Source organism: Loxodonta africana, chromosome 27 (genome assembly GCF_030014295.1).
Source record: "Loxodonta africana isolate mLoxAfr1 chromosome 27, mLoxAfr1.hap2, whole genome shotgun sequence".
Lineage (NCBI taxonomy): Eukaryota > Metazoa > Chordata > Mammalia > Proboscidea > Elephantidae > Loxodonta > Loxodonta africana.
Genome location: NC_087368.1, coordinates 2,932,198 through 2,956,367, shown reverse-complemented (window position 1 = coordinate 2,956,367; position 24,170 = coordinate 2,932,198). Strand labels below are relative to the sequence as shown.

The 24,170-nt window shown below is 42.4% G+C and overlaps 1 long non-coding RNA gene across 7 annotated transcripts in view; it reads right to left on the bottom strand.

Moving 5' to 3' along the window:
* Positions 1 to 24,170, bottom strand: part of LOC111749063 (uncharacterized) — a 244,458-nt gene that overhangs the window by 18,020 nt on the left and 202,268 nt on the right. For all 7 annotated transcript variants that reach the window (XR_010319517.1, XR_010319516.1, XR_010319513.1 and 4 more), the window contains 2 exons: positions 19,852 to 20,047; positions 19,582 to 19,696 (listed from right to left, as the gene is read on the bottom strand). This is a non-coding gene — a long non-coding RNA (uncharacterized LOC111749063). The remainder of the gene's footprint in view (positions 1 to 19,581; positions 19,697 to 19,851; positions 20,048 to 24,170) is intronic.

Genomic DNA, 24,170 nt, shown 5'->3' with positions numbered 1-24,170 from the left:
TCCTCACATCCCATGAACAAGAGCCCTGCTCTACAACCTGTCAGTCTTGGGTTTGCCAGCCCCAGCAGCTACATGAATCAGGAGAAGCCTCTAATCCTGATCCACGGATGTGGGATGATCCAGCCTCTATAATGCTGTGAGCCATTTCCTTGATATAAATCTCTCTCTCTCTCTCCCTCTACTTATCTGCTTTACTGGTTTTGCTTCTCCAGAGAACCCAGCCTAAGACACAGGGGACCTAAATTTTGGCATAAACAGCCCATCAAACAAAACTACAAATGCACAAATGACAGAACATAAATTAGATAACTGGGACCATATAAATATTAAATATTTATACCCATCAAAAGACTTTACTAAGAGAGTAAAGAGAAAGCCTATTGACTGAGAAAAAAATCTTTGGCAACAACATATCTCATAATGGTCTAATCTCTAAAATATATAGAAAACTTCAACAACTCAAGAACACAAAGACAAATAATCCATTCAGAAAATGGGCAAAGGACATGAACAGATACTTCCAAAGAGCATATAAGGCAGCCAACAAATACATGAAAAGATGTGCATGATCATTAGCCATTAAAGGGACATCAATCAAAACTACAATGAGATACCATCAAACCCCTGCAAAAATGGCAATGAACAAAAAAACAGAAACGACAAATGCTGATGAGGTTGTGGGGGATTGGAACTCTTATACACTGCTGGTGGGATTTTAAAATGGTAAAAGCACTATGGAAAACAGTACGGTGCTTCCTCAAAAAGCTAGAAATAGAAATACCTTATAATCCAGCAATCCCACTCCTAGGTATATATCCTAGAGATATAAGAGCAGTGACACAAATATATATATGCACATTCATGTTCGTTGCAGCATTATTCACAATAGCAAAAAGGTGGAAACACCAAAGTGCCCATCAACAGAGAAATGGACAAACGTACTGCGGTAAATACATGCAATGGAATACTGCACAACTATGAAGAATCATCGAATCTGCCAGGTACTCCTTGGAAACTCTATGGAGCAGTTCTACTCTATCCTATAGGGTCCCTATGAGTCAGAATCGACTCGACAGCACTGGGTTTGGGTTTTTTTTTTGGTTTATAAAGAATCATAAGGAGTCTGCATAACATTTTATAATGTGGATGAATCTGGAGGACGTTACGCTGAGTGAAATAAGTCAATCACAAAAAGACAAATATTGTATGCTCCCACTATTATAAAAAATCAAGAATAGATATAAACACAGAAAGCAAAGTTGATGCTGCTCACCAGGGACTGGAGGGAGAGAGAAGGGGAATCACTTTCTACATAGTAGACACTTGTTACTTTCGGTGATGGGAAAGACAATCCCAAATATGGATGCAGTCAGCACAACTTGCCCAAGGTAAATGAAGACACTAAGAAGTACACTTAGAGAAAAAGGGCCAATCTTGGTAAAAACTATAACACATACAATTTTGCAACAACAGTAAAAATAACCAAAGGATATGTGTGTGGTTAAGTAGGTAAATACAGGTGCACGTACCTGTATAGGAAGGCACATGCGAGTAAATGCATGTGCTTGTATAGGTGTATCTCTGGGCATCTGTATATACACCTTTGTGTGTTATGTATATCCACACGTATAACAAACCATATGGGAGGCACTATTACAGAGGCTTCCTAGACATATCCAAACAACTCACAGAATTGGTTTACTGGATTAGAAGGCTTGGAATCATAGCTTCCAGGGACAACTCAGTCAATTGGCATTCACAAAGATAATGTTCTACATCCTAGTTTGGTAAGTAGTATCTGGGGTCTTAAAAGCTTGCAAAGCTATCTAAGATACAACTCTTGGTCTCTACTCGTATGGAGCAAAAGAGAATGAATAAATCAAAGGTTCCAAGAAGAATTTAGTCCATGGGTAATTATAAAGGCCAGTTATATTGTATTTTTGGCTAAGAAACTTGTCATGCCCCACATGATATAGAAGACAGATGCATTAAAAATAACTATAGTGGAGGGGGCCAAGATGGCTGACTAGGCAGACACTACCTCGGATCCCTCTTGCAACAAAGACTCAGAAAAACAAGTGAATCGATCACATATATGACAATCTACGAACCCTGACCATCAAACACAGATGTAAAGAGTTGACCTGAGTGACAGGTGAGCGAAAAGTTGCGCCCTGAACCAGCAACCGCTTCTGGAACCCGCGACCCACCCCACGGCCTTGAGCCCCTGCAGTTCCCTGGTGCTGAGGGGCGCTGCTGATTGTGGCTTGCTGAGGCGGGGCAGGCACGGGACACAGCCCTAACCCCTAGTCCCCTGGGGTAACCTCCGTAGAGACTCAGCCAGCGCAACCAGGCTGCACACCGACAGGGCTAACGAGAGAATGAAAAACCACGGGGAAGCAGCGACTGTTTTCGGAGCCTGGAGCCAGTGTCCCTGTCAGAAAACTTTGGCGCCGGGCTTTGGACTGGACGCAGGGGAGCTGAGCACAGCATCCTGAGGTGGTGCTAACACGGGGTGCAGCCCTAGCCCCCTGAACTGACCTCGGGGGAAGCCCAGCCAGTGTACGCAGGCAGTGCAGTGACGCAGCTGACAGGAGGAGAAGTCACCGGGAGGCAGCGACTGGTTTTCGAGCCGGGAGTGTGGCATCCCAGCCAGGGAACCTTGGTGCTGGGCTTTGGACTGGGAGCAGAGGAACTAACCACAGCTTCTGAGACAGCACAAGCACAGGATGTGGGCCTGACCCTCAGGGGCAATCTCAACCCAGCCAGTGCACACAGTCCACACACCCCTTCGGAATCTCAGATAAAAGTCATGCCAAGCAAGACAAGTTGCTTTGTCTATATTCCTGGGTGCTACTCTCTCCTATCTATCTGATCCCTCCCCTTCCCTTCCCAGGTGGCTTCATTAACATTGGAATTTCCTGGGCCAGAGAGTGAAGTGCTCTGAGGTTTTTTCTTCTTTGTTTGTTTGTTTTGTCTTTTCCTAACCCATTCTCCTGGCCTGAGAGAAGAGAAGCAGCTACAAAAAAACCAGGGACCAAGAATCCTTCCCTGACTTCCTGAAATTGGACTAAAAATACAGAACCAGCTCTAGCCAAGCATTTGTGATCCAGAGTCTTGGGCTTTCATCCCTACAGGGAAAAAGGTGGCTATTATACTGCAAAGCAATTCTGATAGTGATCTGACTGTAATTGTTTTAGCGGATTATTGGAAAGACAAGTTTACCAGGACTGATATCTCTACCTATTAAACAGAGCCCTCACTGGCCCACAATGGGGAACTGAGGAACTGAGGGCTGAAGCTCCACCCAAACCACCTAACCTCCTGCCATAGGGGTCTGAGGATAGTGACATCTACCTACCTGTAGAGGAACATGCATTGGGTGTCTAAAGGACAGCTGCAGAGCCCACCCACCAAAGTGCTTTAGGAATAGAGACACACCTACCTCACTGGCATTTGGGGGAAGCTTGTCAGCATCGTGCTCCCCCCGGAATGTGACCCCCTGCTGCTACTAGAATCTGGTGCACACAACTAACACCACTACTCCTCTAAGAGAATACATGACAGTCTATCCCACACACTTGGTGACCCAAAATCAGATTCTACTCAAGAATAGTGAATGGACTCTTAGGCTTATATTTCTGGTAATGGCCCAAACCAGCTGGTAAGAGGACATAAGTGATTCAAAGGCTACAACAATCAAGACAGCGCAATCTAGTAGCCCATCCATGTATATTGAAAGAAAACAAAACACAATAAGACTCAGTGAGCAAATATAAAATAAATCATTACAATATCTTATAGATGTCTTAGAGACAACAGTCAATATCAAACCACATAAAGCCTCAGACCATGATTGCTTCTACAACTCCCCAAATTAATGAATCAAAATCTTTCCTAAAGGAAGATACAATCCTGGAATTGCCAGATGCAGAATATAAAAAACTAATTTACAGAATGCTTCAAGACATCAGGGATGAACTCAGAAATGAAATAAGTCAATCAACAGAAAAAGCCAAGGAACACACTGATAAAGCAGTTGAAGAAATCAAAAAGATTATTCAAGAACATAGTGGAAAAATTAATAAGCTACAAGAATCCATAGAGAGACAGCATTCAGAAATCCAAAAGATTAACAGTAAAATTATAGAATTAGACAACTCAATAGGAAGTCAGTTGAGCAGAATTGAGCAACTGGAATGCAGAGTGGGGAAGTTGGAGGATAAAGCAATTGACCAATATAGCTGAAGAAAAATCAGATAAAAGAATTTTAAAAAATGAAGAAACCCTAAGAATCATGTGGGACTCTATCAAGAAGAATAACTTGTGTGTGCTTGGAGTTCCAGAACAAGGAGGGATAACAGAAAATACAGAGAGAATAGTTGAAGATCTGTTGGCAGAAAACTTCCCTGACATCATGACAGACGAAAGGATATCTATCCAAGATGCTCATCGAACCCCATATAAGATTGATTCAAAAAGAAAATCACCAAGACATATTATCATCAAACTCGCAAAAACCAAAGATAAAGAGAAAATTTTAAAAGCAGCCAGGGATAAAAGAAAGGTCTCCTACAAAGGAGAATCAGTAAGAATAAGTTCAGACTAGTCAGCAGAAACCATGCAGTCAAGAAGGGAATGTGATGACATATATAGAGCACTGAAGGAGAAAAACTGCCAGCCAAGGATCCTTTATCCAGGAAAACTCTCTCTCTAATATGAAGGCGAAATTAAAACATTTACAGATAAACACAAGCTGAGAGAATATGCAAAAAACAAACCAAAGCTCCAAGAAATACTAAAGGAAATTGTTTGGTCAGAAAATCAATAACGTCAGATAACAACACAACACAAGGTCACGAAACAGAACATCCTGATATCAACCCAAATAAGGAAATCACAAAAACAAATTAAGATTAATTTTAAAAAGAAAAAAATGGTCAAAACAGGGAACCATTGAAGTCATTATGTAAAAGATTACAATAATCAAAAAGAGGGACTAAATACAGGAGGCACAGAACTGCAATATGGAGAGGAAAACAATGCGATATAGGACGATACAAGTTAGGTTTTTACTTAGAAACCTAGGGGCAAATATTAAGGTAACCAAAAAGAGTTCTAACACTTCCATAACTCAAAATAAAAACCAAGAAAAACATAACGACTCAGCAAACATAAAGTCAACTACTATGAAAATGAGGAACACAAAATTTACAAAGAAAAACATCTCAGCACAAAAAAGTAAGTGGAAAAATGAAATTGTCAACAACACACACAAAAAGGCATCAAAATGACAGCACTAAAGACATTCTTATCTACAATTACACTGAATGTAAATGGACTAAACGTACCAAGAAAGAGACAGAGAGTCTCAGACTGGATGAAGAAACACGATCCGTCTATATGCTGCCTACAAGAGACACACCTTAGACTTAGAGACACAAACAAACTAAAACTCAAATGATGGAAAAAAATATATCAAGCAAAAAATAAAAAAAAAGCAGGAGTAGCAATGTTAATTTCTGACGAAATAGACTTCAAAGTTAAATCCACCACGAATGATAAAGAAGGACACTACATAATGACTAAAGGGACAATTGATCAGGAAGATATAACTATATTAAATATTTATGTATCCAATGACAGGGATGCAAGATACATAAAACAAACTTTAACAGAACTGAAAAGTGAGATAGACACCTCCACAATTACAGTAGGAGACTTCAACACACCACTTTCAGAGAAGGATAAGACTTCCAGTAAGAAGCTCAATAGAGACACAAAAGACCTAATTGCTACAATCAACCAACTTGACCTCATAGACCTATACAGAACACTCCACCCAACAGCTGCAAAATATACTTTTTTTTCTAGTGCACATAGAATATTCTCTAGAATAGACACATATTAGGTCATAAAACAAACCTCTGTAGAATCCAAAACACCAAAATATTACAAAGCATCTTCTCGACCACAAGGCCATAAAAGTGGAAATCAATAAGAGAAAAAATAGGGAAAAGAAATCAAATACTTGGAAACTGAACAATACCCTCCTGAAAAAAGACTGGGTTATAGAAGACATTAAGGAGGGAATAAGGAAATTCATAGAATGCAATGAGAATGAAAATACTTCCTATCAAAACCTCTGGGACACAGCAAAAGCAGTGCTCAGAGGCCAATTTATATCAATAAATGCACACATACAAAAAGAAGAAAGAGCCCAAATCAGAGAACTGTCCCTACAACTTGAACAAATAGAAAGTGAGCAACAAAAGAATCCATCAGGCACCAGAAGAAAACAAATAATAAAAATTAGACCTGAACTAAATGAATTAGAGAACAGAAAAACAATTGAAAGAATCAACAAAGACAAAAGCTAGTTCTTTGAAAAAATTAACAAAATTGATAAACCATTGGCCATACTGACCAAGGAAATACAGGAAAGGAAACAAATAGCCCGAATAAGAAACGAGAAGGGCCACATCACAACAGACCCAACTGAAATTAAAAGAATCATATCAGATTATTACAAAAAATTGTACTCAAAGAAATTTGCAAACCTAGAAGAAATGGATGAATTCCTGGAAAAACACTACCTACCTAAACTAACACATTCAGAAGTAGAACAACTAAATAGACCCATAACAAAAAAAGAGATTGAAACGGTAATCAAAAAACTCCCAACAAAAAAAACACCCTGGCCCGGATGGCTTTACTGCAGAGTTCTACCAAACTTTCAGAGAGAAGACATAACACCACTACTACTAAAGGTATTTCAAAGCATAGAAAATGACGGAATACTACCCAGCTCATTTTATGAAGCCACCATTTCCCTGATACCAAAACCAGGTAAACAAACACATCACAAAAAAAGAAAATTACAGACCTATATCCCTCATGAACATAGATGCAAAAATCCTCAACAAAATTCTAGCCAATACAATTCAACAACATATCAAAAAATAATCCACCATGACCAAGTGCGATTTATACCAGGTATGCAAGGCTGGTTTAATATTAGAAAAACCATTAATGTAATCCACCATATAAATAAAACAAAAGATAAAAACCACATGATCTTATCAATTGAAGCAGAAAAGGCATTTGACAACGTCCAACACCCATTTATGATAAAAACTCTCACCAGAACAGGAACTGAAGGAAAATTCCTCAACATAGTAAAGGGCATCTATAATTTTTCTTTTATACAAAGCCAACAGCCAACATCACTCTAAATGGAGAGAGCCTGAAAGCATTTCCCTTGAGAATGGGAAGCAGACAAGGATGCCCTTTATCACCGCTCTTATTCAACATTATGCTAGAGGTCCCAGCCAGAGCAATTAGGCTAGACAAAGAAATAAAGGGCATCCGGATTGGCAAGGAAGAAGTAAAATTCTGTCTATTGGCGGATGACACGATCTTATACACTGAAAACCCTAAGGAATCCTCCAGAAAACTACTGAAACTAATAGAAGAGTTTGGCAGAGTCTCAGGTTATAAGATTAACATACAAAAATCACTTGGATTCCTCTACATCAACAAAAAGCACATCGAAGCGGAAATAACCAAATCAATACCATTCACAGTAGCCCCCAAGAAGTTAAAATAATTAGGAATAAATCTTACCAAAGATGTAAAAGACCTATACAAACAAAACTACAAAGTGCTACTACAAGAAACTAAAAAGGGCCTACTTAAGTGGAAAAACATGCCTTGCTCATGGGTAGGAAGACTTAACATAGTAAAAATGTCTATTCTACCAAAAGCCATCTATACATACAATGAACTTCCGATCCAAATTCCAATGACATTTTTTAATGTGATGGAGAAACAAATCACCAGCTTCATATGGAAGGGAAAGAATTCTCGGATAAGTAAAGCATTACTGAAAAAGAAGAAGAAAGTGGGAGGCCTCACTCTACCTCATTTTAGAATGTATTATACAGCCACAGTAGTCGAAACAGCCTGGTACTGGTACAAGAACAGGCACGTAGACCAATCGGACAGAATTCAGAACCCAGATATAAATCCATCCACATATGAGCAGCTGATATTTGACAAAGGCCCAGTGTCAGTTAATTGGGGAAAAGATAGTCTTTTTAACAAATGGTGCTGGCATAACTGGATATCCATTTGCAAAAAAATAAAACAGGACCCATACCTCACTCCATGTACAAAAACTAACTCCAAGTGGATCAAAGACCTAAACATGAAGACTAAAACGATAAAGATCATGGAAGAAAAAATAGGGACAACGTTAGGAGCCCTAATACAAGGCATAAACAGAATACAAAACATTACCAAAAATGCCGAAGAGAAACCAGATAACTGGGAGCTCCTAAAAATCAAACACCTATGCTCATCTAAAGACTTCACCAAAAGAGTAAAAAGACCACCTACAGACTGGGAAAGAATTTTCAGCTATGACATGTCCGACCAGCGCCTGATCTCTAAAATCCATATGATTCTGTGAAAACTCAACCACAAAAAGACAAACAACCCAATCAAGAAGTGGGCAAAGGATATGAACACGCACTTCACTAAAGAAGATGTTCAGGCAGCTAACAGATACATGAGAAAATGCTCTCGATCATTAGCCATTAGAGAAATGCAAATTAAAACTACGATGAGATTCCATCTCACTCCAACAAGGCTGCCATGAATCCAAAAAACACAACATAATAACTGCTGGAGAGGCTGCGGAGAGATTGGAACTGTTATACACTGCTGGTGGGAATGTAAAATGGTACAACCACTTTGGCAATCTATCTGGTGTTATCTTAAAAAGTTAGAAATAGAACTATCATACAACCCAGAAATCCCACTCCTCGGAATATACCCTAGAGAAACAAGAGCGTTCACACAAACAGATATATGCACAACCATGTTTATTGCAGCTCTGTTTACAATAGCAAAAAGCTGGAAGCAACCAAGGTGTCCATCAATGGATGAATGGATAAATAAATTGTGGTATATTCACACAATGGAATACTATGCATTGATAAAGAACAGTGACGAATCTGTGAAACATTTCATAACTTGGAGGAACCTGGAAGGCATTATGCTGAGTGAAATTAGTCAGAGGCAAAAGGACAAATATTGTACAAGACCACTATTATAAGATCTTGAGAAATAGTATCAACTGAGAAGAACACATACTTTTGTGGTTATGAGGAGGGGAGGGAGGGAGGGAGGGTGGGATAGGGGTTTTTACTGATTAGTTAGTAGATAAGAACTGCTTTAGGTGAAGGGAAGGACAATACTCAAAACACGGAAGGTCAGCTCAACTGGACTGGACCAAAAGCAAAGAAGTTTCCAGGATAAAATGAATGCTTCAAAGGGCAGCGGAGCAAGGGCGGGGGTTTGGGGACCACGGTTTAAGGGGAGTTCTAAGTCAATTGGCAAAATAATTCTATTATGAAAACATTCTGCATCCCACTTTGAAATGTGGTGTCTGGGGTCTTAAATGCTAACAAGCGGCCATCTAAGATGCATCAATTGGTTTCAACCCACCTGGATCAAAGGAGAATGAAGAACACCGAGGTCACACGATAACTATCAGCCCAAGAGACAGCAAGGGCCACATGAACCAGAGACTTACATCATCCTGAGACCAGAAGAACTGGTTGGTGCCAGGCCACAACCGATGACTGCCCTGACAGGGAGCACAACAGAGAACCCCTGAGGGAGCAGGAGATCAGTGGGATGCAGACCCCAAATTCTCACAAAAAGATCATACTTAATGGTCTGACTGAGACTAGAGGAATCCCGGCGGTCATGGTCCCCAAACCTTCTGTTGGCACAGGACAGGAACCATTCCCGAAGACAACTCATCAGACATGGAAGGGACTGGACAGTGGGTAGGAGAGAGATGCTGATGAAGAGTGAGCTACTTGTATCAGGTGGACACTTGAGACTGTGTTGGCATCTGCTGTCTGGAGGGGGGATGGGAGGATAGAGAGAGTTGGAAGCTGGCAAAATTGTCACGAAAGGAGAGACTGGAAGGGCTGACTCATTAGGGGGAGAGCAAGTGGGAGTATGGAGTAAGGTGTATATAAACTTATACATGACAGTCTGACTTGATTTTTAAACATTCACTTGAAGCTCAATAAAAGTTAAAAAAAAAAAAAAAAAGAATGAAGAGCTAGGAGGGGAGTGCATCCTTTGGTCCCAGGATCCCTGCGCTGAGAAGCTCCTAGACCAGGGGAAGATTGATGACAAGGACCATCTCCCAAAGCCTACAGAAAAAGCATTCCCCTGGAGCTGGAACACTGGAATTGGACTTTTACCTCTTAGACAGGGAGAGAATAAATTTCTCTTTATTAAAGCTAAAAAAAATAAACAAATAAAATAAATGTTCTTTCTCGTGCAACAGGGAAAGCTATTGATAGCTAGGAGAATCATGCTCCCCCTTGCCTGCTTTCTTCCTTGTTTCTGATGCCCCCTCGAAGGACGTGGGCTGCTAGGAACGGGTCACATTTAAAAACATTAAGTCAGCCACAGGTTTACTTGTCTGGAAGTCCAAGGCAACAGCCAATGATGGGCTCAGGAGAGAGAGCACTGAGAGGCACTGCCCGTTCCTGGGCCTCACAGGAAGGGTGAGGCGGCTCAACAGGTGGGGGGCTCTCAGTCACAGGTCCTCAATCAAGCATCTGCACCCACAGTCCTTCCCCTGGTGCACATTTATCCCTCAGGGGTCTCACAGGGAGAGGCCTGTGGCAGGACAGAATTCAAGGATACAGGACTCGAGGCTCTCAGCCATCTTTCAGAATCTCTCAGGATCTCTTTATATCCTGCAGGGAGCAGATGTCTTTACCGTTCCTACAGGATCTTCATTGAGGGTTACTGCAAGTTAATTCCTGATCCTGTGGGAACAATTATATTTTTGGAAAAAAAAAAGTTATGTATGCGCAGATTTGAGTTGTTTTATCTTTATCTAGTTTAGCCTGCAAGACTAATGCTCATTTAAAATTAAAATTGAAGGTTTTAATCTTCTGGCAATATCTGGTTATCTATGTATCAATCTTCTCATTCAAAAGAAATAAAAGTAAAATTAACTACATATAATTCTGTACTTCTTTCTCTTCTCATTTTTTTTCTTTTTTAATTCCATAGAGGGTATAGGAATCTTCAAGAAGAGAAAGAAGAGCAACTGAAGCAAACGATTCCTCTCTGTTCTTTTCACTTCGGTAGTCAGCAGCTGGGTGAGAAAGCTGACCCCAGCCACCCCTGGGTAACAAACTACACTTTCTCCTCACCCACCAGCTGGAGAAGCCCTGCTGCACCCCTTCTCTGCTGACTCCCAATCAACAAAGCTCCATCCCTCTAAGGAAGCGCTGACTGATTCTCTGGGTGCAGTGCCACCGGGATCCAGCTACTCGGTGAGAAGAATTCAGTGTTAGAGCCTTAAATGACTTCATCGACATCGTGAGCTCTTTGTGCTGCCACAGATCACCCCGCTCACAGCTGTGCCGGTCCCAATGGAACCTGGACCGTCGTTCTTACCCTGACACAGAATCAGGAATAAGGACAGAGCCTTCTGTGATATTATAATGCATTCCCTTGTAAATTCACACTCAGTCATTGGTTCACATGAACAAAACCCACTATAAAAAAATTTTAAGTACACTTTCTAAGACAGTAATCCCTGAAATGACAACATTAATATGGAACTTATTTATAGACTAAGAAGCCAAGATATTTTCTTTGTCAGAACTGGAATCTTACAAGCACAGCTGTTGAACAACACTTGTAGAGGTGTCAAATCATCTTTCACCATTTAGACAGTCACCTAGCCATTATTCTCGTGGGATACATGAGTGGCTGAGAGAATCATACTTGACAGATGGAAAAAACAGGCTATCCATATGGTAAATACAACTCCCCATTTCCCAATCATCCAGTCTAGCAATTTCCCTACTATTCTATACTGAGATGCAGCCCATCGTCTCAATTAAAAGAAAGGGTTCAGGCTTTTCCCCAACTGCTACTGAACATGAGAACACTAAGTTTTGTGAATAATCTTTCATTTCTCTATGCTGCATATAACCCACAAATGCTATTTGTATTGATCCCGGAAGTTAACAATTCTTTTTTTTTTTTTTTATGCCTGGGTATGCCAGAGAGAGATGTCCCTGACTGGCGCAAACGCTGACGTGCTCGATTACTAGCTGAAAGGTTGGAAGTTTGAACCCACCCAGAGGCGCCTTAGAAGACACGCCTGGTGATGTACTTCTAAAAGCTCACGGCCTTGAAAACACTACAGAGCAGCTCTATTCTGCACGCACGCTCTTGCTATGAGTCAGAATTGACTTGACGGTGACCAACAACAGCAACATACTAGAGACAGAGTCCTTGGGTGGTGCAAACGGTTAAGCACTTGCCTACCAACCAAAAGGGTGGTAGTTCGAAGCCACGCTGAGGCTCCTTGGTAGAAAGGCCTGCTGATCTGTTTCTGAAAGCTCACGGCATTGAAAACCCTATGGAACAGGCCTACTCTGCACACATGGTGTCACCATGAGTCAGAAATGATGCAAGGGCAACTGGTTTATTGGTTTACACTGGAGAGGGGTCTCATGCTCTATCAGTCTATCCTACCACTGCTCTCTTCTAGGGAAACTGCCAGGACCACAGTCCTTACTGAAGCAAGTAGCCCTAGGCCACAAATATTTGGACCATGTCATGGATTCAATTATGTTCCCCCCCCCAAAAATGTGTGTATCAATTTGCCTGGACCATGATTTCCAATATTGTTTGGTTTCCTCCATTGTATGATGGTAATTTTATGTTAAACAGGATTAGGTGGGATTGTAACACCCTTAATAAGGTCACATGAGTGATTCAATGTAAGGGGAGTTTCCCTGGGGTATGGCCTGCACCACATTCATCTTTCACGAGATAAAAGGAAAGGGAAGCTAGCAGAGAGGACAACCTCATACCAAGAAAGAAACACTAGGAGTAGAGAGTGTCCTTTGGACCCGGGGTTCCTGCACCTGGGAAGCTCCTCCACCAGGGGAAGATTGAGGGCAGGGCCTCCCTCTAAAACCCACAAAGACAGAAAGCCTTCCCTTGGAGCTGACGCCCTGAATTTGGACTTCTAGCCTACTAGGTTGTGAGGAAATAAATTTCTCTTTGTTACAGCCATCCACTTGTGGTACTTCTGTTACAGCAGCACTAGATGACTAAGACAGTCCAGGAGAAGCTATGAGCATCCATAAGATTGCCTGGTTTAAGAGCTTAGGCAAAAAGGGATGATAACTACTACAGAACCTATCAGTCTATGCTTTTCTTGGAGTTTGGTCCATACACAGACCATCAGTTGGTTGTAGGAGCAAGAAGGGCGAGCACGAGCACAAAGACGCCAGAAGAGAAGCCTAAATGGAAACGCCGTGAAATGTTAATGGCAAAGAAGTAGAGTATGAATGAGCAACCAATGTTGGTGCAGACACACCCTGGAGTGGCACCAGACCGGGAACTATCTCCCTGCTCATGAGTTAGGTCCCTCCCTGGCAGTAACAGAGGCCTCTGTTAATTTTCAGCCTCTGAGTCCAAGTCTTGCAGTTGTTGTTGTTGTTACGTGCCGTCGAGTCGGTTCCGACTCATAGCAACCCTATGCACAACAGAACGAAACACTGCCTGGTCCTGCGCCATCCTTACAATCCTTGTTATGCTTGAGCTCATTGTTGCAGCCACTGTGTCAATCCACCTCGTTGAGGGTCTTCCTCTTTTCCGCTGACCCTGTACTCTGCCAAGCATGATGTCTTTCTCCAGAGACTGATCCCTCCTGACATGTCCAATGTATATAAGATGTAGTCTCGCCATCCTTGCTTCTAAGAATCAGTCTGGTTGTACTTCTTCCAAGACAGATTTATTTGTTCTTTTGGCGGTCCATGGTATATTCAGTCTTGCAGTAGCAGAATGCAATTCTTCTAGTCTAATAGAACAAAATCAGCTCCCAGCATCACTTCTAGCACTGCGAGAAGCGGCTGTTTGGGGCCAGGTTGTGTCAGAAATTAATGAGCGAGCCCCTCGGAGCACCTGCACCTTCACCAACTCTAACCACTTCTCCCTCCCAAAAAAGACACCAAGCTCATCTCTTTAGCAGCCAGTAATTCTCAATCACAGGCATTTGCAAATGTGTACTGTGGGTGGGGTGGATATCTCTGGTTGACACAATGACTTGGTTAGGTTGGAGTAACATGGGCATCAAGGGACCAGTGATGCTAAATGTCTGAAATGGGCAGGACAGTTCCATATAATGATAAATCACGCCAATACACCCTTCTTGAGAAACACTGGGCCCCCTCCAACATTCTGGGCAGACAAAAGAGGGTAAGAAAGGCAAATTAAAGAGAGGAGGGTAGTAAGAGAATAAGCAACATCCTCCCTCAGAAGTGAGCCAGTCAAGTTAAGGCTGTCCAAAGGTCAATGTGATCCCCTATGCACCTCCTTCCCTCACCTCCAGCAATAATGCTAAAGACACACAAAATTTTTACTTTCATACCCCCTCCCATGGGCCCAGTTAGCTTTCCATTTTATCTTTTAAACACCGTGCATCTCCACATCTTTTTATTTGTTCTAATTCGGAGAATTTCTTAGCAAATAATTATTGCTATTGTTGATAATAGCAATGACAAAACCAAACTCACTGCGATCAAGTCGATTCCAACTCAGAGCAACCTGACAGGACAGAGTAGACTGCCCCACAGGCTTTCCAAGGTTGTAATCTTTAGGGAAGCAGACTGCCCCATCTTTCTCCCTCTGAGCAACTGGTGGGTTCCAACCATGACCTTTCAGTTAGCAGCTGAGCACTTAACCACTGCATCACCAGAGCTCCTTGATAATACCAATAGAGTATCAATGGAAAAGTTTTCCACATTGATAAAGGGCTTAACTACTAAATCTGTGGTGTAATATGTCTATTGAAATTTCACTTTAGCAATTAATTCTTCAGAGGATAACTCTTCTCAGATTGTGTGAATTAATTTTTTGAGCCATGCTGGGGAAAGAGAAGTGAAACTCTCTTGCCACCTCTTCCAGACTCTTTATAAAGCTCTAGGCAGTATTCAAAGAGACACCCTGCACAAACAAGCTTTAGCACCCATGGTCAGGGCATGGGCAGACCAAATGGAAAGAGACAGCTTAGCAGATTAAAGAGCAAATATGTTAGAGGCAGTGCGCTCAATTATGTGGGAGACAGACCCATGGCACTTTCTATACCAGGCAGATACCGCCACAAGGTAAAAAGTTCACCAGGATACAACTACAGTCTGAAAGTCTCCCCAGGGTAGAGAAGTCCAAAACTCAATTCTGCTTTAAACGAGTTGAGGTCTTGACTTAACTAGAACACACCATCACTACAGGTGGGGGTTTCCGGCTTGTATGAGTCAAATAGGGGTCATTACAGGCTGAAACAGTGCTGTCCAATAGAACTTTCTGTGATGATGAACATGCTCTACATTTGTGCTCCCTAATAAGGCAGCACTAAGCACATGTGGCTCCTGAGCACTTGAAAGGTGGCTAGTTCAACTGAATAGCTACATTTCTTTTAATTGTATTGAGTTGTATTAGTTTAAATATAAATAGCCACATGTGGCTTGTGGCTATTGTATTGGACAGCATAGTTAAAGGCTTACACCATGGACTAGGAGAATAATCCAAAAGTATATCACAAGACAACTTTACTCATCTTCTGACTACCTGATAAAACACTTCCTTAACCCTTGCCCCTCCATACACACACGGACACCACGCATAAGATTTCACCGTATCACACATCACTAGAGCAGTACTTCTCAAATTTTAGCACACATCAGAATCACGGAGGGCTTGTTGAAACACAGATTATTGAGCTCCAATCCCAAGGTTCTGATTCAGGAGGTCTGGGTTGAGCCCCAATCATTTACATCTCTAACAAGTTCCCAGGTAATGCTGATGCTGCTAGGACCACACTCTGAGCAGCACTAGAATGAAAACTTCAACTATTCAAACACCAATTGTCATGGATTGAATTGTGTCCCCCTAAAATGTCTGTCAGCTCGGCTAGGCCTTGATTCCCAGTATTGTATGACTGTCCACCAATCTGTCATCTGATGTAATTTCCTATGCATTATAAATCCTACCTCTATGATGGTAATGAGGTGGGATTAGGGGCAGTCATGTTAGTGAGGCAAAACTCAATCTACAAAATTTGTTTCTATTTTAAATCAATCTCTTTCAAGATATAAAAGAGAGAAGTGAGTACAGAGACATGGGGACGTCCTACCACTAAGAATGCAGAACCAGGAGGAGAGTACTTCCTTTCGACCCAAGGCCCCTGCACTGAGAGCTCCTAGGATGGGAAGATTGATGACAAGGACCTTCCCCAAGAGCTGGCACAGATAAAAAGCCTTCCCCTGGAGTTAGCATCATGAATTTCAACTTTTAGACGCCTAAACTGTGAGCGAACAAATTTCTCTTTGTTAAAGCCATCCACTTGTGGCATTTCTATTACAGCAGCACTAGATGACTAAGACACCAACCTATCTACCAAAACAGCTTCTCTCACTGTTCCCTTTCTGCTACATGGACGTGCCCTTTCTTCTATTAAATACTTAACACCTAGTACTATAAATGCAGGGTAGAGAGAATATAAATAAACAAGGCTACCTAAGACGGCTTCTCCACGTATTACATCCAAGATCTGTCCACATTTGTCATAAACTTTGTAAGTGTGTATAATGCTACAGAGACCAGAAACACAGAAAGGGTGAATGCAACCCTGCCAGGATAGTTTATGCCTAATCCCTAGAGTCAAGCCGGTGCTTTCTATCAAAATAATGTAGATCACTTGGGTCTATATGAGCATTACAGCCTTTTTCACCTTTCTGACACAAAGTTCTAAAGAGTAATAAAACAACACACATATCATAGTAAAGCATTTATGAAAAGCGTATATGAAGACATTTTTTTTTCCATATTCCAAAAGAGAGGAGACAGAAATATAAAGGCTCTAGAACAAAGAGACTTCTCCAAACAGTCTCTGGTCTACATTAATTACCTGCAACAACTCTTCTGGATCAGCAGTCATTTAAAAAGATATTTTGATTTTGGGGGTTGCTTTTTCTCTCTGTCCTCTGGTCTAATGATATATGAGTCTCTTTCACATTAACGAGATCGCCCCATCAAGTGCACTTTCCTGACTGTTCTTCTGAGCAGCCTCCTTCCTGCCTCCTCCACCCTCCCCTTTCTTTCCTCTCTAAAAGAAAGCCTTCATCCAGAATACACTGTCACAATAAGCTAGGACAGGATGCCTTCAAATAAACTCAGATTCCAGCAGGGTTCACCGTTTCCCACACCACTAAGCCTTTACCCTTCTCCAAATTCCCACTGCCCCTCACTCACTGCCATCACAAAGATTAAGAGTGATCTTTGGGTCCTGGAAATGTGGGCAGACAGGTATTGTTTCCAAGCACTTAGAGAACCCCCTAGTTGCCACGCGGTACTATGCACATTGCTTCCTTAGACTGTGTCTACTTTACAGGTAGGGAAACTGAGGCATAATGAGGTTAAATCACTAAAATACAGTCCCAGAGAAACTCAGCGCAAGATTAAATTTGGTGCCCCTCCCCCCTCCCACAGACATTTGGCATGTCTGGGGACATTTTTGATTGTCACAATTTGGGAGGGGGGCAGAGCTACTGGCATCCAGTGAGCAGAGGCCTGTAATCCTGCTAAACATCCTACAACAACCGCCCCACGCCCCCCACAACAAGAGCTATCTGGACAAAAATGTCAACTGCATTGAGGTTGAGAAACTCTGGTCTACTGGTATCTCTAGGATTACTTACTTAGGCCCCTAACTGACAGTTAAAGAATGGCTTACTCTACAAATTTATCATTTTACAGCATTTACATATGCCAGTCAAGTGCTATTTCCGACATGCTATGCTTTTTAGTTACTGTTCAAACAGAGGATATAGGGAGCCATAGAGGAAAATGAGTAGAGCTCACAAAGCCCAACTCTTTTCCTTTATTGAGAAAACCTGGCAAAGTCCAGCTCCTTTCCTTAGCGACCTCCATCCCCTGAGCTGTGGTCTGCCTGTGCCTGGCTGCTCACCTGGAGTCTTCAGTTGCTGACATGCTTCTGCAGCTGCCTTTTCTCTGCTTTGCTCATCCCCTCACCCATGTGTCACTCCAGAGCAGTAATGATGTATGTTGATGGGAATCTCCAGAGATCTACAGCCCCAAATTGTCTCATTTGTTCATTAAATTGCACTCATTACCGAGCCATGTCAGGCATCTAACGACATCAGCCTTTCTGGCTTCCCTGTCCGAGGCTGGGTAATGGGACATTATCTAATAAGGGCTCCAAAGTACTACCAAAACGAAAACCAAACCTAGTGACGTCGAGTCGATTCCGACTCATAGTGACCCTATAGGACAGAGTACTGCTGCCCTATAGCATTTCCAAGGAGCACCTGTCAGATTTGAACTGCTGACGCTTTGGTTAGCAGCCATAGGACTTAACCAATACGCCACCAGGGTTTCCAAAGCACTAAAGCAAGCTTAAAACAACACTCCAAACAGTTTATAAGCTGAATACAATTTTTCTTTTTTAATTTTTCACTTCCTGCCCCTCTTTCCTAGCCATCCTTGGCTCTGCCTAGATTTCCATTAGTTGTCATTTTCTTTTCAAGGAGTCTGATTTTACTTTAAGCTGTAGAAGCGGAGAGTTCAGAAAGAGACGTGGTATCTTTTCTACCCCTTCTTCCCAGACTTCCACCTGGACTCTGAGAAGGGGACACCAAACAGTGACTTTCTCCTTCTTGCCTCAAAAATCGTCAGCACAAATGAGAGCTCAAAGCCAGCCTTGGTCATAATGCTCCCAATGCCAATACCCGATTCACTGTTGTTAGGTGCCTTCAGATTCCCAGGTCTTTCTCCCATGGAGCCGCTGAGTGGGTTCGAACTGCCAACCTTATGGTTAGCAGCTGAGTGCTTAACAATTGTGCCACCAGGGCTCCTTACCTGACACGTGACTGCCAGTGACGAAGGATAAAGTGGAACTGGCAAAAACCATGTGCTTTACTAATGCTATTATCTACCAAACCTGGAATCGTCAACTCTCTGGCAAGCTGTTTCCTTTCTAGGAAAAGTAATTAACAAAACAACAGTTCAGGAAAGTGATCCATGGAGAAGGAGGACAGTGGTTGAGGGAATGTGAGCTGGCAGAGCTAACAACCTGATATGGTACAGGAAAAGGGCAATCAGACCTGGTCCTATTCTCGACAACACACCTCAGGAAGGCCCAATAACCCTTCCCTGATTCGAGGAAAATCACGTCTCATGTAAATAAATCCCTAATAATGCCTGAGGTATTTCCATGCACATAATGAATTCCATCCTATCACCCAAAACCTAATGGTTTCCTGTTCACAATTATTGATTGGCATAGTGTCAATCACTTGAATCAATAGAGATTTTGGGAACCTTTCACAGGCAGGGCATCCCATTGCACTGACTCCGAGAGGCTGGAGAGACAAGAGTCCCTGTGACTTGGCAAAGTCAGAGTAACAATGGCAGCCATTGCCTTTGTCTTACCCTGGAGTAGAGAGTGTGGCAGCCTTCAAACACATGTCTTCACAACCCACCAGCTCTGCTGCTTTTCTCCACTCACTCACTTCTGCATGCTAGACCACGATCCATTGATCACCAACTGCCAGAGACAAAAGAAATGAATGAATGCATTAGGCCAAAAGACCTATGACTTCAAGTACTAAGTCACTGCTCGAATGTATTTGTTACAGTTGGCTAAGCACTTAAGAAATAGACCCAAACACATATAACAGCTCAAGCTCAATAAAAGTTTACTTGTGGCTCCTGTACAGATACTGGACAGGTGAAAGATCCGTCACTGCAGTGGGCCTCCTCAATGCAGTCATCCAGGGACCCACGCTGACAACAGCCTTGTCATCTCTAAAACATTTTTAAGGTTGCTCTGGGGTGAGGCGGGGCCAAGATCGCAGAGTATTCAGATGTTTCCGGAGGTCCCCCTTACACCAAAGACCTGAGAAAACAAGTGAAATGGTTACATATATGACAAAGTAGGATCCCTGAACATCAAGGACAAAGTTCGGAAATCGGACTGAGCGGCAGGACAAGGGAGAGATGGTTCGGAAGCAGCAAGGAGTTGCTGGACAGGATTCGACAGGAACCAGTTCCCCTCAGGCACAATCCCCTGGAGCAACCGCAGCAGGGCTGGAGGTAGTGTTAGGGACCTGGTTTCCTCAGGGAGAGACAGCCAGCTGCACAGTCCACTCACGTCTCACAAACCAGAGAAGAACGGCGCTCTTGGCAAAAGCTAAGTACTTGCATTTATTTTACCACGCCCCCAGCCCCCAAGACGGTTTCAGTGGCTGTCAATTTCCTGGGCCTGAGAGAGGTTCTGCTGCGTGCCCTGAGCCATCCTCCTGGCCTTGGAATAAAAAATAATCTGCCAGATCCACTAAGCTGGGGAGCTCAGGACAGAAGCGGCTCCTGTCCAAGCACAAACGGTCCATGGACTTTGAATACCTTTAACCCCTGCACGGACCTGTGTGGGCCCATTTCAGGACATTAGGCCCTTCTTGGTAGACTGTGACGGTATATCTGCATGAGATCTGACTTCAACTGTCTCAGCTGTACGGTGGAGAGGTGGGTTTTTGATGTTTAACACCAATTTGCCTATTAAACAGGGTCCTGACCTACCCACATCAGGGGCCTGAGGACTGGTGGCTCCACCCACGTCACCTATGCACCCAAGACAGGGGTCTAAGGATAAGCGGTGCCTACCAGTTGTTACAACCAAAAGCATTGGGTGCCCGTGATCCAGCTGTAGGACCCACCCACCTGTGCGTTCCAGGGAACAGGCATACGCTTTCCTCATAGACACTCAGGGGATGGTTGGCAGGCCCTTACGCTGTTCAGAGCATTAACCCCTGCAACACACAGACACCTGTGCCTACACCAGTCTCCCCTGCCCCCTGAAAACCAAGGTTGCTCTGGGGAGTTCTCTCTTTTCAAGCCAGCTAGGAGTGGAAACCACAATGGAGGAGCTACATGGGAGTTATCTTTTTGAGTTTGTGTCTTTTCCCTAGAAAGGGATCACAGTACTTCCTACTTTCACTCACATTATGCTGGCTAGAACTCAGTCACCAGTTGGCTAGAACTAACCACACAGACTGCTGCCAGGAGTCTCTGTTGTACAAGGCTGACTCCGCCCAACCAAGAAGACAGCATTAGGTTTGTTGTTGTTGTTGTTACGTGCCGTCGAGTAATTCTGACTCCTAAAGACCCTGTGTACAACAGAATGAAACACTGCCTGGTCCTGTGCCATCTTCACAATTGTTGCTATGTTTGAGCCCATTGTTTCAGTCACTGTGTCAATCCATCTCACTGAGGGCTTTCCTCTTTTTTGGTGACCCTCTGTTTTTCCAAACATGATGTTCTACTTCTGCAGCTAGACCCTCCTGATCACATGTCCAAAGCATGTGAGATGAAGTTTTGCTATCCCCACTTCTAATGAGCATTCTGGCCGCATTAGGTTTAGAGCAAGAAATTTTGGAGAAGACACAAGCACAGTAACCTCGACTTAGTTACTTAACAACTCTGAGTCTTGATTTCCTCATCTGTAAAATACCCTGCCTTCCTCTGAGGGTCACTGTTGTTACTGTTGTTAGGTGCTGGTGAATTGGTTCCAACTCATTGCGACCGCATTAGGAGACTCACAATGAGACAAAGCAGCAGTTCTCAGACTCCTTGTGCGTGCACATCACCTGAGCATCTTGGTAAAATGTAGATTCTAACTCAAGAGGACAGGACGAGGTCTGAGATTGTGCTTTTCTGGGAAGTTCCCAGGTGATGTCAATGCTGCTGGCCTCAGAGGAACAGAAAAGAGAGTAAAAAGAGATAGAGAATAGTTTTGTAAACCACAAAGTGATCTGTAGAAATAAAGTATTATTTTCCTGGTCCTGACTTTAATTGATTATAAATGAATTCCCAACTAGCCAGCAGTTTTAGGATGTGTTTAGTATGAGCATCAGATAGAATCTGACAATCACAGGGTTTGGAGAACAGGAAGAATTTAAGGAGTTACTACCTACTACCACCCCCCTTATTTTGAAAACAAGGAAACAAATTCTGAGAAATCACTGATGCCCCCCCAAAATCTCTCAATAACTTAGTAGTGTGATAGGATTAGAGAGCCAACATTTGACTTTTTTTTTCCTGTCATTAAATAAACTCAATGATAGCCTTCTAAAGAAAAGGAATTTTTACTCTTCACTAAAGCTAGAACAAGTATGATTCTGGCCCATACCCAAAAAGGTCCCAGAAGGTGAAATTCACCAAGAAAGGCCACCGGGGTACTAAATACAGGCAAGCTGTCACAGGGTACGCAACAGGGATTTTTCAGGCATATGATCTTCAAAATACAGTGAGCCCTAACAAAGCTATGTCCCCCATATCCAAGATGTCATTTAAACACAAATTACCTTCCTTTCACTTTCTGGCAAAAACAAGAGTTTTGTTTCCAATGTGTACTAATTCTGAGTCATTCCTATTTGGGGATAACCACAAAAAGAGAGAATTTGGGGTAGCAAATAGAAAACGGAAACCAATGAATTCGCAGAAGAGGAACACAGGTTTTGGTGGCGAACCCTGAAGACAAAAGAATGTAAAGTTTTTTTTTATCCTGGCATGTAAATTATTTTGCATCTCTGAGATGATGGTGGGTTCTAGGAGCTTACAGAAGAACATGAGATGTAGGATCACTGATGTGAAAGACAGGAGTCAAAAACTCCCAAGTGATAAATCAGAAAGGCACAGAGTATCTGGAAACCAAATCGGAGAGGAAAAGAGGGGAGCCACTTAGCACGCATGTCATCTCCAACAAAGCAAAGGGAATTTGAAAGTGTCTTGACGAAATTAGGAAGGAGTACTTATTGAGCAAGGAATGGTAAATGGAAATGAACACTTACATAAAAAATTTTTTTTACGTACACGTTATTAATTTAAGATGAGCTACTATCAGCATCTTCATTTAATGAGCAATTTTAAGTATTTTTAATAAAGATTAAACTACTACTTGAAACTTCCATATTCCACCTCACAGCTCTCTTCCACCTTAAGGCTTTTAACTCCTCAATCAAGAATTCTCCCATCCTGGGGATTTTCCAGAATCTTCTGTAGACTACAGCGTTATTAGTATTCTTTGTAGCATGGGCTTCTTTCACAGCCTGTTGAAGCCAAGAACTCCATCCTCAGAATAATGTTAATATTATTATTAAAAAGGAAGCCATGTCGAGAAATTAGAACCCTGTGCACTGCTGGTGGGATTGTAAAATGGCAGTCACTGTGGAAAACTGTTTAGCAATTTCTCAAAACGTTGAACACAGAAGTACCATATGACCCAGCAATTCCACTCCCAGGTATATACCTAAAATATCTGAAAGTAGGCACTCAAACAGATACTTCTACACAAATTTTCATGGCAGCAGTATTCACAACAGCCAAAATGTAGAAACTACCCAAGAGTCCATCAACAGATGATAAACAAAACATGGAATATGCACACAATGGCCTATTATTCAGCCACTAGGAAAAATGAAGTTCAGATACGTGCTACCACATGGATGAACCCTGAAAACATTAGCCCTTTGGGAGTTCGTGAACCTCAGTTTAAGAACAAGTGATTGGGGAAGGACTCTTCTAGGATGGTGAAGGTTTTTTTCTTACAGGAAATGGTGTGCAGCAAAGTTTTTAAAAACCCGAAGATGCACAGTAAAAAATCCTGCTCAGGATCAGTCAGGGAAGAAAAGAATGAGCTGCAAAGAGAAGCCTAACCTTGACTTTCTCCCAAAACTCAACACTATTCATGCCATGCCTTCAAAATCCTATATTAAGGAATTCCCAAGAGATCTCTTTGGCCCCAGCCTCTATGTCCTGATGGCAGGTGAAGGGAGGCAGCACTGAGAAATGGAAGACCCAGATGAGATCCAAGCTTCAGTCTCAGACCCCTTGTTCTCTGCCACTAACTAGCTCTGTTAGCTTAGTCAGGTCACCTAGTTTCTGAATTGAAACTTCCTGTCTATAAAATGAAAAGTTTGAATTAAACCATCTCTGGGATTCTTTCTAGCTATGACTTTGTGATT